The sequence below is a fragment of the Eubalaena glacialis genome, chromosome 3, assembly GCF_028564815.1.
Source record: "Eubalaena glacialis isolate mEubGla1 chromosome 3, mEubGla1.1.hap2.+ XY, whole genome shotgun sequence".
NCBI lineage: Eukaryota > Metazoa > Chordata > Mammalia > Artiodactyla > Balaenidae > Eubalaena > Eubalaena glacialis.
In genome coordinates this window covers 45,918,074-45,936,130 of record NC_083718.1, presented here as the reverse complement: position 1 = coordinate 45,936,130, position 18,057 = coordinate 45,918,074, and the positions used below count along the sequence as shown (strand labels likewise).

The 18,057-nt window shown below is 40.4% G+C and overlaps 1 protein-coding gene across 2 annotated transcripts in view; it reads left to right on the top strand.

Annotated features, from left to right (window-relative positions):
• Positions 1–18,057, top strand: part of PTPN14 (protein tyrosine phosphatase non-receptor type 14) — a 173,014-nt gene that overhangs the window by 79,941 nt on the left and 75,016 nt on the right. The gene's annotated exons all lie outside the window — the stretch shown is intronic.

Sequence of the window (18,057 nt, the reverse complement as noted above, 5' to 3'; positions counted from 1 at the left end):
CAACAGCAGAGCGATCTGGGGATTAGCCCCGCCCTCCTGCTCATTGGCCGCTTTACCTGGGAGAGAAACCACGTGCCATCTTTGAAGTGATATTTTTCCCTCATCTGTAAAGTGAGGGATTTGAATGAGTCCCAAATGTTCTGATAGTCTGCGATTCTGTGAATGAAACAAGTGCGTTTTTGTTGGTGTTTGTTAAAATATGCAGGTAGGGGGGTGTCTCCTTATCATTCTGTTATTTCCGGTAATGAAGGGAATCGCATAAACCCTCTACTTTAAGCCTTTTACTTGGATCATGGCATTCAGAGTGCTTGGGAAGCAATGCCAGTGGCATCCCAGGTAGAAGGAACAGTATTCTACTTGATTATTGCATGTGTCATTTCTTAGATTTTAAATTTCTGAAATAAGGATGCAGTTGAAATTTTTATTTACATTTTAAGGTGATAGTGTCCATCTTCTTCTTTTTTTAACCCAAATCATTGTTAAATAGGTGGTATTTCTATAAACACAGGCCATGAGAGAGCCGACAGTCTGACCCAGGAAACCTATGTCAGTCTTTCAGGTGTCATTCATTTGAAGCACTTGACTGTGTACCATCGTGCACTGTTTTCAAGTGATTTCATTTATTTAAGTCCTTTCTGTCCAAGAAGTTATCTCCTCAAATCTCCTCAAGTCAAATCAAAGCAAGATGATTTCCTCCAGCTTTGAATCCTTGAGTACTTTACACAGTGTTAGGAACACAGCATTAGGGTAATAATAAATACTTGCTGATTCATGGCTCTTGGACCATTAAATGCAAGAGAATGAGTGCCAAGGATGAAACATGGACTATAAATCAATGCATATTGGGAAAAGTACAGCCCGTAAGAAAAAGAAAATGAAGTGGTGTTCCTCTAGACAGATTTATTCTGTAAGGTCTGTTTAGGAAGAGCAGTTGAAATGGTGAGGGACTCAGAAATTGTGCTTTATGAAGTTAAAGAAAAAAAGATTGTTTAAGCTTAGAAAAATGAAGACTCGCAAGGGTACAGTAGCTGCCTTTGGACTCTCATGGGGAGGGAATTCTGTGTCAGCTCCAGAGCACAAAATTAGGGCCGGTAATAATGAAGTTCAAGGAGTTGAAAGACTTTGGTTATCTGGCTCGACATAAGAACAGAGTTTCTAATAATAAAGCCATGTAAAAGTGGAGTAAGCAGACTTATAAAAGGGCAAGAGCCCCAGTCTCTGAAAATGCTGTAGCACAGAGTGGATAGCCCATGTAGTGTCTTGTAGAGGAGACCGCCATATTGGGAAGAATGTTGGAATCATCAGTGGTTCTCAAACAGACCAGGGCCTGCTAGATCATAATTACCCGAAGCATTTATTATAAATATGGATTCTAGGGCTGCACCAGAAGTCTGAACTGGAATGTCTCAGACTGGGGTTCACGAGGATGTGTTGTTTAAAATAAACAATATTCCTCAGGTAGTTCTGATGTTCATTCAGACTTGGGAATCAATAAGTTAGTTAACCTCTAAAGCTCTTGACAGTTTTAGATTTTCCAGATAAGTAAACTTAATGCTGCATTATTTGATTGTCAATATTTGCATTTATAAGCTGAAACAAAAAGTGTTTAAATCTCAAAAACTGAGGTATAGAGTAGGAACTTTTGAATTTCTTTCTGCTCAGTTAGGTTGGTTCATTTAAGAAGTTTGATAAGGAAGGAAAGAAGTGTTTTTCAACACAGGATTTTGAAGCAAACTCTGTTACTGTTGTTTGATCAGAAAAACTAACAGAAAATAATTCAAAACTTTGAAGGACGTTTTTTAGACTTAAAAATTGGAACTAACCTATGTAGATTTCAGGTATAACCTTCTCTTTATGGGAAAGGATGTTTAAAATTAGGAGCCGGTTTGCATGAGGAGTTTCTTTTGGTCCTCCCCCTCCCCCACCCAGCATTGCAGGAATTTTTGTTGTCCCAAGGGGCCCTAAAACTGGAATGTGCCAGGGGGGGTCAGAGCAAGGGAGGTGGAGAAATAATAGAGAAAAGTGTTGTAAATAAAGAAAGGAACATTGATAGAGGGAGAACGAAAAGAAAAAAGGAGGGAATTCCCTGGTGGTCCAGTGGTTAGGACTCAGCCCTCTCACTGCGGGGGACCCGGGTTCAATCCCTGGTTGGGGAACTAAAATTCTATAAGCCACACGGAGTGGCCGGGGAAAAAAAGAAAGAAAAAAGGAATACATATACTTGGGAAGGTTGAGGGACACCAACAGTGACCCAGGTGTGATTCACTGAGACTTACCCTGGGTTTTAGGCATATAGACTAGAGGGTAAAGGAGACTGGTTTGAACAGAATAACAGTTTTAAGTGCTCAAGATTTCTGGGTTTGATATTAGAGAGGAATAGAAGAGCTGAATTCAAGGTGAAGAGTGCTACCAGTAGTCATTAGGAGCCCTTGGGAATCTGAGCCTTCCTGGGAGGTTTTAGAAGCATCTGGTGTCTCAGCTGAATATTGAAACTGTCCTCCAGGCAGAGCAGCCAAGGAGAAGCAGTGGTGGGTGTGGGATTCCAGAGGAATGTTTGACGGAAGGCCCCAGCAGCATTCATGAGGAGCTGGTTAGTGGCTCACTCCCCAGTCGGCCCCTGTTACCTGAGTTACCAGGCATCTCAGGTGGAGGTGAGCTTTGGCTTCTCTGAGAGCACCTGGGATCCGCAGCATCTGACACAAAACAGTTAGTCTTTGTGATGCCCCGCTGAGTAAGATGTTTGCATAGATTAGAAATAGAAATCTGTCTTTCATTGTGGGCAACCCTTTGGAGGAGGCAACCATTCAACCATCTGTGCTTAAAAAATAAGCCTTTGTCTGGAGCCAACCACACTTGTTTTCACCCAACACATGTTTGCAATGGTTTGGATACTTCTATTTGAGAGTAAAACAGGTTCTATAGCATTAGTCGGGACCAGCCATTTCTTTTCTGATTAAGGACAAAGAGCTTGGAATTAATACTCTGTGTGTGTGTGCGTGTGTGCGCACGCGTGTGTGCATGCTTGTGTGTGAACCCATATAAAGACACACAGGGGTGAAAGAAAGATATATTTAAAAGATGTGTATTTCATTTCTCATCTTCAGACAGTCCTACCCTTGAAAACTTTCAGGTTAATACAGTATTTGGAAAAATACAACAAAAATTGGAGAAGGATGTTGATTGCAAACTGTTTAAGAAGGTGATTGACTTAAGATTATCAAGTCCAGGTTTTTTAAGTTAGAAAATCGAGAATCTTTGTTTTTTGACATTAATTTTGATATGCTTTGTCTCATCTCGTTTCCAGGATATGACTTTTGCAGAACAAATCTCTTCGTAAGTGAGGGAAAAAGGCCAAGATACTATGGGGAGTAGGGGGCGACATGGACAGTTCAGGACCTACGTTTAGGTGGTAACTGAATAGAAGACCAAAGATATCAAAAGGAGAATACACACAGAAGTACACATAAAAGGGGAAAAAAACCAAAACAAAACTCCTGATAGTCTTACAGAAGTGTGAAAAAGCCGGTGAAAAGGACACACTGATAGACAGATGGAGGATGAGTCATGAAACCATAGGAATTAAAGAGATTAGGAAGAGAGTTTGTTAGCCCTGTTCCAAACTGTAAGATGCATTACCTTGGGGCTTTAAAAATGTTAGTTTTCCTCCTTTGGTTAAAATGACTCAAGGGATGGGACCACCATATTTTTTTCCATTTTGCTTTGTTTCTCATCTCCCTTTTTGCCAGCTTGTCTGCTCAGCAAAGGGACTCTGGCTAGGAGTTCATCTTCCCCCATCCTGTCCTCCTCCTGACTCAAAGGAAAGATTTTTGTAATGTGTTTTAACGATGTGCATAGCAACAGGCTCATTATAAACACATGGTTTTCAGATTTTTTCTGGACACAGAAAGAAAAAAGATGGTTTGTGAGAGGTGGAGAAATTCTTAGTCAAACAGAAGGATCCTTAATAATAGCCAGGGGAAACCAGAAAGCTGTTGGCCAAGATCACTGCTTTTCGTTTAGGTCTGGGGTTTTTCCAAGTCTTCCTCCAGTGAGGAAGTCCCTCTTTAGTTTTTTCAACACTAAAGAGAACACTTTGAAGAGAAAAAGTAATTTTTGAAGAGTGAATTGGCTTCAAGGTTGAAGTTGCTGAGTGCATACATGGTTTCTAAAATTTTCAATTCTGGGACATTTTTCTGTTATCAGAACATGTTTGTCTTTGCATTATCCCTGTTGAATCGTCTGTTTGCATAGTGCTAAGGGGCTTCTAATTGTCCTAATGAGGGCAGATAACCTTTCCTACTTTTCCAGAACACATTTGTAGCCTGCTGTTGAGGTGTGGCCGTCCGCCTTCCTAGAGGTAAGCATCGTTTTGATGCAAAGCAGTGGAACCACTGCTGTGGCCAGCACAGTTGCTCTACCGGCCAAGGACAGTCTTGACACATTGTGGCATTCTGGTGGAAACTTCAGGTCTGTGGGACCTGTTCCAAGCTCCCTCCATTTAGTGGGTGCTGCCTCTGTGTTTTCTGCACTTCTCAGCCTCTGTGGGTCACTCTACTCTTGGGATCACCGTTCTCCTTACACGTCTCAACTTCTCTAAAGTACTAGACTATGAGGCTATATTCTAGTCTGCTCGGTAAAACTGCCTAGCAGTTATTTCCAGAAGGATTTTGAAAAACACTTAATCTCTGTATGGGCTTCTAGGGGGCATTCTACAATGTTAAATGTAGCTCCTGTCTGGGAAGAACTTACTGGACAACGTGTCATTCCACTAACTGCAAATAAATGTCCACATTGAAAGCTGCACTGTTTAGGTACCATAAAGAGGGTGAGTGCATTTTTGTTGTGACGGTGAGTGACAAGAGAGTTACGTTATTACATTGTTAGACTATGGTGGTGGAGGGGCAGTGGTAACCCCCCTTTTCTTCCAATTACATAGTTTGGGCCTCTGGCATATTATATTGATGGCAAAGCCAGATTAGGTGAAGCCTTACATCCCCATAAAGGTCAAACTGGTGTTTTTTTTTTTTTTTTTTTTAAACTAGGTTTCAAGAAGTGGTTCCAATGACCTTACAAAAGCTTTCTTCACCTTACCTTTCTAGTAAATACCTATGGTTTCCCTTTTAGTCTCTTGCCATCTGCCTTGAGTGCTATTGTAAACAAGTCAGTGTTCAACCAGTGTTTAAAATGTCTCTTTTAAAAGCTCTAATTATGGTAACGTTTCCATTTCCTTTTACAACACCATGTGTTTTGTTCCTCCAGTTCTGTGAATTCTTTTATTATTTTGAAATGTCATTTTAATGGCTATTTAAAGTTTACCCGTGGGCTGGGAAATAGGGACTCTCTTCAAATCAGACTTAAAATTCAGCATGAATTCCCTGTGGATAATATAATTTGCTGAGAATGGCAAATCCTCCTCCTGGCCAGCTCCAGCGGGTGAATGAGAACTTGTTCTCTCTCTGTTGATGATTGAGAACGGAGTTGTTTCTGCCAGATATTTTAGATATTTTAAGATGCTGTTTATACTGGTATTTAATCTCAAACATCATTCTGTGTGGCTAATGTCATGTATGATGAGATGAGAGAGGAAATGGCTGTCTGCAACAAGCAGAGCAATCTTGAAGGCGAGAATTGCTTTCCCAAAGGAGATGAGTTGATGAAAATGTTAGTTGCCATTTGCATTATTTTTCATTTCAACCTTTATTTTAAGTACCCGTTCCGTGTTAGACACTTTGCTAGTCAGTGGGCGTACAAAATGAACAGATCTCAACTGTATCTCCAAGCAGCTTTTATTTCATCTCCACATATTTGACTTATTGGAGATTGGAGTTTGTTTGTAAAGCTTACCCATGGAGCCTGGTAAGTGTCTTCCAGGACCAGGACCAGGACCAGCTTCATGGACCTGTGACCTGTGTAGTTCGTTGCACGGAGCCCCACACTCAGAAAAGCCCTGCACTTGGCTTAGTGCACTGCTGTTGTTCTTCTGAAATTCTTAATAATTTTTTTTTTTTTTTGGCCGCGCCTCGGGGCACGCAGTATCTTAGTTCCCTGACCAGAGATCGAACCCATGCCCCCTGCAGTGGAAGCACGGAGTCTTAACCACTGGACCGCCAGGGAAGTCCCTGAAATTCTTAATAATTTTTGAATAATGAACGCTGCATTTTCCTTTTTCACTAGACTCTGCAGATTTTGTAGCCAGTCCTGCCCAGGACAGCCTCCTACCTCCATCCCTGTTCATTCATCTCTGCTTGTTTTATTGTTGCCTTGTGACTTGCTCTTAGCTCTGGGTAGATCTGAGTCTTCTGTTATGGGTGTGGTCAAAGAGAAAAGGTAAACAAACAAAAACCATGGCGGGGGGTGGGGGTGGGGGAACACAAATAAAATTTTCACTATCTATGCAAATATGAAAATAAAATTGAGGTCCTGGTAACCATTTCTGCTCCTGGACTTGACTTACCGGAAAATCCTGCAGAGTTTGGGGAACTGTTATAAAATCAGTGGAATTTCCTTTAGGGAAGCTGATCAATTAGCTTATCTCAATCCTCAACTAGGATTTCCTCCTGTTTTGCTGTGAAGAAGATGACTCCACAAAGTTTATACTTTTCTTAATTAAATCAAAAGCACACCTTAGTGCCTACCTCATCATACTAAGTCTTCCAAATGCATGGAATTACTTTTTATCCTTCTCTTTCCCCTCAAGGGAAAAAGATCTAGTTTGCAAGAATATGTAGGGAGATAGCTATTTAGGCAACACACTGCCAGTAGAACAAGGAGGTATACACAAATAAAATGAAGTTAACATTTAAACACAATCTGGGTGTTTCTTTGATATTCTTTCCCTTTAGGGGAGAGAAAACAAATGGTAAAATAAATCAGTATTCTTTAATAATATCACGTGACATTATTATTTATTGTAGGTGTTCTATAATAAATGGAAAAATCGGAATTTCAAATGGAAATAGGTCCGTGGCATCATTCATATTTCAAAAGGAGCCTTCATGTAATGTTAGGTTTCTTTAATGCATCTGACGTTTGATTTTCACCCTTTATAAAGCAAGATATGCTTCTCTATGCTTCAACCATTAGTAAAGCAAAGTTTCCGCCAAATAGGTGAAGTATCAATAGTATACCTCAAAAAAAAAAAAACCTTTGCTTTTAAAGTGTTAAGATTCTCATTTTCAATCGTACGGTTAATGTGTATTTACTAGTATTTGATCTATTCTGAAATTCTCAAAAGCAAACAAAAATCATGTGCTTCTCTTGAGCTGTTTGGAAAATAACTTGATATCTTAAGCCGTGTAATACTTTTGTTCTTTGTGTATTCCTTGATTTTCAAAGGTACATTTATTCGTTTGTTTATTCACTCATTCATTGATTTCAAATGGTTCTTTATCAGAGTTACATTGCAGAAGACTGAGAAAGATCCCACATTTGACTCATGAAACAATAAAGATTTATAAGAGAGCAGGGTTAAAAATTTTAGAATATTCTTTTTTTTTTTCAAAAGCTGGTAGAACATGATGATCCCACACAGCAGTGTTTACCTTCAGCTGAGGGGTGGAGAGAGGGGAAAAATAAACAGAAGCGATGGGAAGAGGTGTTTCGTCATGTCAGAGCATGCCAGCTATGTTCTATGGATTTTTAAAAGACATCCACTTCCTTAGAAAGTATTCCTAGGATTTGTAGGGGTATCATTATAATGGGTGGGATTTGGAATGGTGTGTTAATTTCAATACTGGGGTTTTAAAAAAAACTTGCGGGGAGAGGCACAGGAAGTAGTAGATGTTTTAGAATCCTTTGCTCTACTTTTTCTGGGATCTCAGTGCAGGGACCTTAAGTCGGGGCAGAGTGGGTGGGGAAGGAGGAGGGAAGTGGCAGATGTGCTGTATTCCCACGTTAAAGAGGCCTACAGTGTCAGCAGCAGCAGCATCTAGCAAGCACAGAATCCTTTTTTGAACTTTATGGTATAGCTGTTTTCTGGCCCAGTACAAGCCTTCCAAACCTACCCAGCCTGAGAATATGATAATTCTATGAGGTTCCGTGGAAGAACGTAGTTTGTATTCCATCACCTGATAGAATTTAATAATAACAATCGTGAGAGTGGCTAGCATTTATGTACGAGGTGCTGCACTAAGTATCTTAAGTGATTACCTTTTTCGGTCCTCACTACAACCCTATGAAAGGGGCTCTATTATTATTCTCTGAAAAAGGATTGTGGGTTTTTTTCCCTAATAGAAGTTTTATTACTAATCGGAGATTTCGTCCATTAAAGTAGTTGAATCTTTTACTTTACTTTGCCAGAGAAATACTCTTGTCCACATGTCCCTCTACTCCCCAGCGATACCAGAGAAACGGGAGGTGGGGCCGTTAGTTCCTACTGAAGTGTCAGCAAAGAAATCCAGAGGGCTGAAGTACCCGTAAAGTCAGAGATCATACTCTGGCAGCACGAGAGCTGATTCTGGTCTACTGGTGGGTTTTGTTTTACCTGGACCATTTTTTTTTAAAAAATTAATTAATTAATTAATTAATTTTTGGCTGTGTTGGGTCTTAGTTTCTGTGCGAGGGCTTTCTCTAGTTGCGGCGAGCGGGGGCCACTCTTCATCGCGGTGCGCGGGCCTCTCACTATCGCGGCCTCTCTTGTTGCAGAGCACAGGCTTCAGACGCGCAGGCTCAGTACTTGTGGCTCACGGGCCCAGTTGCTCCGCGGCATGTGGGATCTTCCCAGACCAGGGCTCGAACCCGTGTCCCCTGCATTGGCAGGCGGATTCTCAACCACTGCACCACCAGGGAAGCCCTGGACCATTTTTTTAAGAATTGAATTTGGATGCCTTACAGATAGGTATAGGCTGTCTAGTTTGCCCAGTTCCCTGACTCCCTGTGGTGTTATAGTCAGCGACATGGACTCCATGTGACCTGCTGGCCCTGTAGGCATTTAGGTTGTGACTGCTGATACTTGTGCTTTCTATATAACTTGAAGTGCTTCTCGGTACTGGGATCAACCCATACCTCCACGTTGGCCCAGTTGGGTTTATGCCACTCAGAGTCCAGCTGTCGTAACACTTTAGCCACCTACCAGAAACTGAAGATGGTCCAGCTGGACGTGGGAGTATCATTTTCCTTACATCCTCGTCTGAAAAGTTTGTTTCTATGTCAGATCGCTCCAGGGTGCTAGATGACATGTTCTGTACTTTATGTAGTGGAGACTAAGTCTTTCAGATTTTTCCCCATTATTGTTTCAATATCTGCCTCATCTCTGATTACTCATAAAAGATTCCATCCGTCACAAAGGTACCAAATGTCCTGTAGGCCCAAAAAAAATCACCCAAATCTTAAGCAAACATAGCCTATTTGAGAAAGCAGTTTGCCATCTATCAAGACAGATTTACCAGAATCATAGTTTTACCAGAATCATAGTTTTATATCCAAATGTGAAACGCCACAGATTCCAGAGGCCAGTTATTTTATTATACAGGTGAAAGAAGTGAGAACTAGAGAGGTAAAGGGGCTTTGCCCATAGTCACACCGCTGCTTAGAGACAGAGAAGTCAGGCTCTTCAGCCAATACTGGAATGGTTTTAGGTGAACCAAGAATGCAGACATGGGAGAGCCTGGGGAGAGGATTTATTTAAACTTCCAAAAGCCTTGGCCCGTCCTCCCCTCCCTTGCCCTGCAATCGCTAAGACACCCTGTGGTACTGGAAGAGATGTGTTTTGTCCAAGGGAAGGAAGTAGTTTAAACAGCAGAAACAAAAGGTAAGGGAAAACAGGCACTTCTTTGAATGGGGTGAGCATTATGTCGAGATTGGAACTGAGATGGGTTTTATTTAACTTTTTTTTTTTGAATTTCTATTTATTATAAAATTTTCTTACAATTTAATTAATTAATTAATTTTTTATTGGAGTATAGTTGCTTTACAATATTGTGTTAGTTTATCCTGTACAGCAAAGTGAATTAATACAATTTTAAAAGGTTACTTTAGATTTACAGTTATTACAAAATACTGACTATATTCCCCGTGTTGTACAATACATCCTTGAGCCTATCTTACACCCAACAGTTTGTGCATCCCACCCCCCATCCCTATGTTGCCCCTCCTCCCCGCCACTGGTAACTACTAGTTTGTTCTCTATATCTGTGAGTCTGCTTCTTTTTTGTTATATTCACTAGTTTGTTGTAGACTTTAGATTCCACATATAAGTGACATCATACAGTATTTGCCTTTCTCTGTCTGACATTTATTTCACATTTTTATCAGTGATCTGCTGCCCTGGGCACAGAGTGAAAGTGCCAAGCTTTCAGATGACACTAAGCCCTTTAGAAGAGTGGAAAATTGAGACATTGGAAATAAACAGTAGAAAGGTGTCAGCTGGTGTCAAGTTCCCAGGTGTGACTGTGAAAGGATGATACTATTCTTTCTGGTGTAATTTGTGAGGCGGGGGAGGAGTCGTCATAGCAGGGGCACGTTGCAACGTGTTTCAGTTTACAGCAGCCCAGCTCTCAAGGTTAGCCCGTCAATCTTGTGCTGCAGCTGGCCAGAGTGAGTAGATGTGTCGCCAGCGTAAAAATGTTTCCTGCCAGCATAAAAAGGTGTTACCGTTATTCAGGGCAAAGCCCAGCAAATTTTACGTAAGTTTCACTGAAATGCAAGCCAGACGCATGATACTTTAACAGACAATCAGAGAGACGAAGCAATGTTAGAAACAAATGTTTTTGACCAGGACAACAAATGTTTTGAAGAAGGTCTTCAGAAGACCTGAACAGTGATTACTAAAGAGAGAAACCCATAGATTGAAGGAAAACTCGAAAAGGTCAGTAATTTGGATCCTTGAAATAAATGACCAATTGTGAAAAGATGGATACTGGTGGAAAAATATGAATGCAAGTTATGTATCTGCCAGACTGCATTGTGTGTATATTTTGAATGATTGATGGAATCAGCAAAGAACTCATATTCGGTTTAATCTTCAAGGAAAATAATAGCTGGGAATAAAATATAGTTCAAAAACAAAACTGCTGTAGTAGGAGCACAGATTTGTAGTCAGAAGACCTCGTTTGCAGGTATTTGTTTCTTGGTCAGGCTCTGTAAACCTCCCCAAACTCAGCCTTTGTGTTTATTGTCAATCAGCGATGATACCAGCATAGTTACTGTGCCGATTAATTCAGAAAGCACGTAGTGGGTTTCAGCACATAGTGGGTATTCAAATAATGTTTGTTTTTTAAATAACAAAGATATGGTGTAAGGTGAGGAGAAATTGCTGTGCGGATAGTTGTCAGTCACCTGGTAGAAGAATCAACCCGGGCCCATGGTAACAGGAAACATACAGGGAAGAGCATTCTGGGAAATGTAGTTCAGCCTAGCCAAGTTGTGACATTACGGTGCTACCAAGGGGCTAGGTATCTAATTGATGATTAGCAGAGCCCAAATTGCTATAAACCCTGCTTTAGTAGAAACTCTTATTGAGTACAAATTTGGTACTGACACATGAGTGCTAGAAATCAAAATTACCCTCCAAAGACAAAGGATTTGATGTCATTGAAGTTAAGTTCAAATTTGTCCCTTATTTCCTCTGGCACTTCCTAAAGTTAGAGTTGTAAAAACTAATTTAAGCAAAAACTGTATTGTTATCATCCTAAGTAGATTCCCCACCCTTGCCCCAGTCCCATACAAGGGAGCAGATCTTGCCCAGAGGGCCCAGGTTGGTCCTGCTTTCTGGGCTGAGGTTACAGGCGAGTGTGAGGAAACAGGATAAGGCAGGCCTGGCCTGCAGCTTCACAGATGGTCAGAGCAGCTGTTCAGGGTCATGAAGCCAGGTTGGCTACAGCAGGACGGGCCAGGATGACCTGATGCTAATCTTGCAGTACTTGTAACTTGAAGAGGGTGTAGTTTGAAGAAGATAAACAGATTCCAAATAAAGATTATTTAAGGGGATGATAGACTCTTGGTAAGTGATGATTATTTAAAAAAAAACAAAACCAAAGTAAGAAATTGGGCTGGTTGAATCTTTAAGTGTGGTCCTTAGCCTGCATGGCTCACAATCACCTGTGGCATCCTTTAAAAATGCATGTTCATATATATATAACTGAGTCACTTTGCTGTACAGGAGAAATTAACACAACATTGTAAATCAACTATACTTCAAAAAAATTAAAAAAAAATCAGTACCTTTAAAAAATGCATATTCTTGAACCCCACTCCTGACTGCCTGAATCAAAATCTTTTAATTAGTGCCACAGGTGAGTCTTACACTTTTTTTGGTTAAATGGGAGGAAACTCTATCCTGATGTTCTTTCTGCTGTAGCTGGTGTTTTATGTTAGTAAATAGATGTTAGAGACTCTCAGGATGGATTGGAGGAATTGGGAAGGAATTAAAGAGTCTCAATGTTTGTTTTAGGCTGAGGAACTTGGACAACAGATGGTGTGGTCTTACTTGTAGACTAACTGTGGGCATCTTCATGGGTTCCTGGCCTGAACACAATGGAGAACTCAAGGTTCTTCAGCAATTTTGGTCAGTTTTTATTTCGCATACTTCAGAGTCCAACATTTTAGTCGTTTAGTTAAACTTTGATAATGCGTAATAGATCATACATACTGTAATGTATGATAGAACCCTAAATAAGTCATTAAATGTTATTTATTGTGCAAGAATTTAGCATTATGTGCATCCTTAATAAAAGTGGTAATAACAACTGGCCTAAATTGTGTATACTACTCTAGGACCCTAAAACTCTGTATGAGACCTTTTCCAATGTTTACTCAGGCTTTGAAATTGTAATTTTAATTTTAATTTAAAAAAAGAATATTTCAAAACTGAGAATACTGTATATGGATTTCAGTAATTCTCTTGCCATTCTTTTTAAAAAAATATTTATTTATTTATTTTTGGCTGTGTCGGGACTTAGTTGTGGCATGTGGGATCTTTCACTGCAGTGCACGGTCTCCTCTCTAGTTGTGGCACGCGGGCTCTCTAGTTGTGGCGCATGGGCTTAGTTGCCCCACGGCATGTGAGATCTTAGTTCCCAGACCAGGGATCGAACCCATGTCCCCTGCATTGGAAGGCAGATTCTTAACCACTGGACCGCCAGGGAATTCCCCTCTCTTGCCATTCTAATTTGTCAATTTCTACTGAATTTAGGTAAAAGTAAGATGAAACAATAGGTGAATTGAGAAACGATAATAAAAACATCCAGCCAAATAAAATCCCAAAGTTGTAAAAACATCAAAGTTTTCATGATTAGTTTTTTTAAAAAGGATATTATTTTCTAGACTGGTTCATGGAGTCCTTGATTCCAACTACCAACCAGAAGCACAGTATATTTAAATAATAAAAAATTTAAAGGTAGAAATGCTCAGTTCTAGATAGGAGTTGTCTTAATTTTCTAAATCTTCTGTGACCTCCTCCTTACTATACATTGAGAGGCTTTGTGTTGCATACACACACACACACACACACACACACACACACACATGATTTTTGAAGTGCTCCCCTTTGTTATGAGTACTGAAAGTATTATTTTGAGAGCTAATCTGACAATCTTTCCCAAGAAAATTCCACTCTTATTTAAAAAAAAAATACGGCTTGGAAATGTTTTTATCCACAGGAAGTTGGAAAATACAGATAAAGGAAAGCTGTATTCTTTACATCTGGTTCATTTTCAAAAGGGTATCATGAATTATATAACCATTATACACTAAAGGAGGCATTTTTCCTTTCTGATTTAATGTGATTATTTGCTAATTTGTAACATTGCATAATTATAACTACAGTATGATTGAAAATCCATTTAGAGCTTTGAACATCTGCAGGAGGGGTATGTTGAATTACAGAGATTCTTATTCATTGCTCTGTGATACTTGCATTATAACTGAAAACATACATACATGCACACACACACCAGGACTAAAACATTTTACCTCTCTTTACCCTTGACCCAATATATAAATAATTGGATTAGAAAGCATTAAAATAAATGAGAGAGAATCAATCTAACTTTTGATCATCAGGAATGAAATACTGTGTGTGTGTGTGTGTATATCTATCTATCTATCTATCTATCTATCTATCTATATATTTAATTGTCTAGAGTAATGTTTGCTAATATTTTGAAGGACACTCATTTGGCCATTGTACAGATTCTCCTTTTATGGTTTTCATTTAAGAAACACAGAATTTTGTCATGATAAAGGACAGTACAAATCATCAAATGTGACTCTTCTTTAAAGAAACCAGCCTGATCAGATCCAGAGCAAAGAAGCCCAGGCAGGTGCCCGCTTCCGGAGTGCTGTCCTGTGCCGACATCCTTGTTTAGTATGTCCCAGCTGCTGCTTCTCTACTCCCACCCTTCACCCGGGTCCACGGACTGGGTGTTTGCTGTCTGCAAGAAGGTTGACCCTTCAACCTTTTTTCTTGATTCTCAACGCTTTCCCCAGTCTCGGTCCAGTTTCTGGTAACTTTCAAATATCTTTAATATCTGCTTCTCATGGATTCCTTGCCTTCTATTTTCAACCAGGCTTTTTTTTTTTCTATTTCAAAAATTAATCCCAAAATATTCATTTCACAGCTTTTTACTTCCTAATTACCATTTAAAATCTCTCTTACCTTCAGATGCCTGGTGTTCCTGCGTGTATTCTGTTTATTTACTTACTGCTTCCATTATTTTTTGTTCATTCATTCCTTCTTGAGCCCTTGAGAAATTATATACATCATTGATTTGGCTCACATGGGCCCCTTGAAGGTTACCAAGGGACATCCCACCTTAGAACCGGGGGCCTTTTCCACTCCTATTCTCTTTACTCCCGGTCAACACTAGACATGGCGAGTCCACTCCTGAAATTCCCTCCCTCCTGGGCTCCTGGTGCCATTCCCTTATCTGGTCCTCGCTTTGCCAGAACTCTGCCCTTCTAAATTTTTTTTTATCTATGATCTGCCATAGAGCTTAATCATCTTCAGACTTTAGAGGTAATTTCTGACAGATGTCTTAATTTTGTACCACTTACCCACATCTTATTCTTGATTTCCTGCTGACAGAGGACAGTCTAGAACACATTCATGAATATACTGAGTATCTACTGTGTGCACGGCACTGGAGTATATGCAAAATACAGCCTTTTTCTTAAGGAACCTACGTTCGTGGGAGCCCCTCTGCTTGCGTGTTATAGTCTTGCTTCAGGCTCCCTGGGGTGATGATGACAGTACCATTTGTTGATCACCTCTACCTGGGGCACTTTGCACACTCTTGCTCAACCAAATCTCGTAGGATCCAGAAAGGTAGACAGTGATGAACTGTTACCCTCCTGCTACCTCTCCTGACCTTAAATCCTTCCCTACATACCTCATTTTTCTGTAGGTAGCTCCGTGATTCTTTCCCTGTCATAAATTGGCAATTAGAGTCATCCAGGGCTCTCTTTCCTTATGTCATTTGTTATACCAGGCCCTGACCATTCCTCCACGCTCTGGTAGTTACTTCCACTTGGAGTCTCATTGTCACCTTCTTTCTCTACCAATAATCATTTTTAAGGTAAATTTTGTTAAAGGGTGACACATACAGGCAAATGCAGAAATCAAAGGGTACAGTTCAGTGAATCTTTGCAAAGTGAACACGCCCATGTAACCAGTCCTTAGATCAAAAATCGGAACATCGGGACTTCCCCGGTGGCGCAGTGGTTAAGAATCCACCTGCCAGTGCAGGGGACACGGGTTCAAGCCCTGGTCTGGGAAGATCTCACATGCCGCGGAGCAGCTAAGCCCCTGAGCCACAACTACTGAGCCCGCGAATCACAACTACTGAAGCCCGCGTGCCTAGAGCCCGTGCTCTGCAACAAGAGAAGCCACCGCAACGAGAAGCCCGTGCACTGCAACGAAGAGTAGCCCCTGCTTGCCGCAACTAGAGAAAGCCCGCGTGCAGCAACGAAGACCCAACGCAGCCAAAAAAAAAAAAAAAAAAAAAATCGGAACATCACCAGCCCCTCACATCCTTCCTCATGTTACCTCTCAGCCTCTATCCCCCCGGAGTAACCATTATCCTGACTTCTAAAAATATAGATTAGTTTTACTTTTTTTTAAAAACTTTTTTAAGTGGAATAATACAGTATGTTCTCTTTGGTGTCTTCTTTAATCACCATTTTGTGAGAGTCATCCATATAACAATATATGTATAGTTAGATCTCGGTCCTTTTCATTGCTGCCTAATATTCCAATATATGCATATGCTACAATTTACACATTCTACTGAGAGGACATTTGGATTGTTTCCAGTTTGGAGCTACTATGAACTGTGCTGCTGTTTACATTTCTAGTATGTGTATTATAGACATTCTAGTACATATCCTATGGACATTCTTGCATATGGCTTTGACAAGTGGACTCATTTCTGCTGAACATGCATATATTAGTTTTATCTAGCAGTTCTGTAAAATTTTTATTACTACCAGGAAAATAAAAAGCAAATTTTAAGGCTGAAAAAATCTTAGCCACTTGATCTTGCTTTCTCTTTGCTCCCTATATTGAGTTCATTATTTATAAAATAAATATATATTGTGTGCCTACTGTGCTTGAGGCCACTAGGGCACATCAGTAAACATAAAAGCAAGTACTCTGGCACTTGCTCAGTTGCAGATCATTACAATTACTGATCTTTCTTAATATTAACAATAATGACTATTAACATTTGTTAAATGTTTACTGTGTGCCAGGGCACAGTTCTAAGATCTTTATATGTATTAAGTCACTTAGTCCTTACAATAACTCTTAGAGTTAGTACTACTATTTTTCTAATTTTACAGAATAGGCAACTAAGGCACAGAGAAGTTGAGTAACTTGCCCCCAGATATGAATAAGTGACAGAGCTCTGATTCAAACCTATGCAGTGGGGCTTCAGAAGCTATGTTTACCCCTATGCTATGCCACTTTCCATTTAAATCCATTCCAGCTTACTTTGTCCCTGCTTTATGTTTTCTTACCTCTGGCCTGAGATACAGTGAAGTGGTGAGGAGCACTGGCTTTTGAGTTGGACAGACTTGGAGTTGAATTCTAGCTCTGCTACTTGCCTTCTGTATGCCCTCGGGTGAGTTGTTTATCCTTTCTATGATTTAGTTTCTTCACGAACAGATCTCATGAGGATTAATCTGGTTAGTAAATGGAAAAGTATGCTTTATAGTACCTGACACTCTTATCATAATTATTATTTGGCCTCCTAACTTGTATCTTTCCCACCCATCTTGTGGTACATACCACTTACACACCAACTCTAAGCATTTTTCTTAAGGGTGGTTGTTTTCATCATTTTCCTTTTATCAAAATAAACCTTTTTGATTTGAGGGCTTACCATTGCCTCAAAGATAAAGACAAACATACACCGGCATTTGAAGCATTGCAAGGCTGTATCTTCCTTATTGCCTTCTACTTCCTTCCGTTCACCTTTTATACTTGTTTGGCCGGTCTATTCAATGTTTCTTGACACCTGAGCTGCTCAGTTCTTTCTGTTCTTTGCCAGTACTGGAAGTATCTCCCTCTTCCTTTTTCCTTCCTGCTTTGGAAGCCTCCTCTGCCTTCCAGACTCATCTCTGGACATTCATTCAGCACATTTATTAGTCCCTAAGTGTAAGACGCTCTAAAATGTAGAGTGGCACGAGATGGCGCTCCTGTTCTCTATGGGTTTTTCAGTCTATTAGGGAAGATTAGATGGTCACATAAAAATATCTGAAGGTATCACTAGTATACGGTGATGCCAACTGGCGGTACCTTTCCTAGGTGGAATGGTAAGAGGAAACTTTGGGAATGTGTATTAGGGTTCTCTAGAGAAACAGAGCTAACAGGATCTGTAGCAATGGAGGGAGATTTCTTTTAAGGAATTGGCTCACAGGACTATGGGGGCTGGCAAATCCAAAATCATCAGAGTAGGCCTGCAGAATGGACACCTAGGGAGGAGTTGCAGTTTGTGTCCAAAGGTGGGCGGCTGGCAGAATCCCCCCCTTCCCTGGGCAAAGTCAGTCTCTTTCTTAAGGTTTTCAACAGATTGGATGAGGCCCCCCCCCCTGCATTATGGAGGATAATCTGCTTTACTC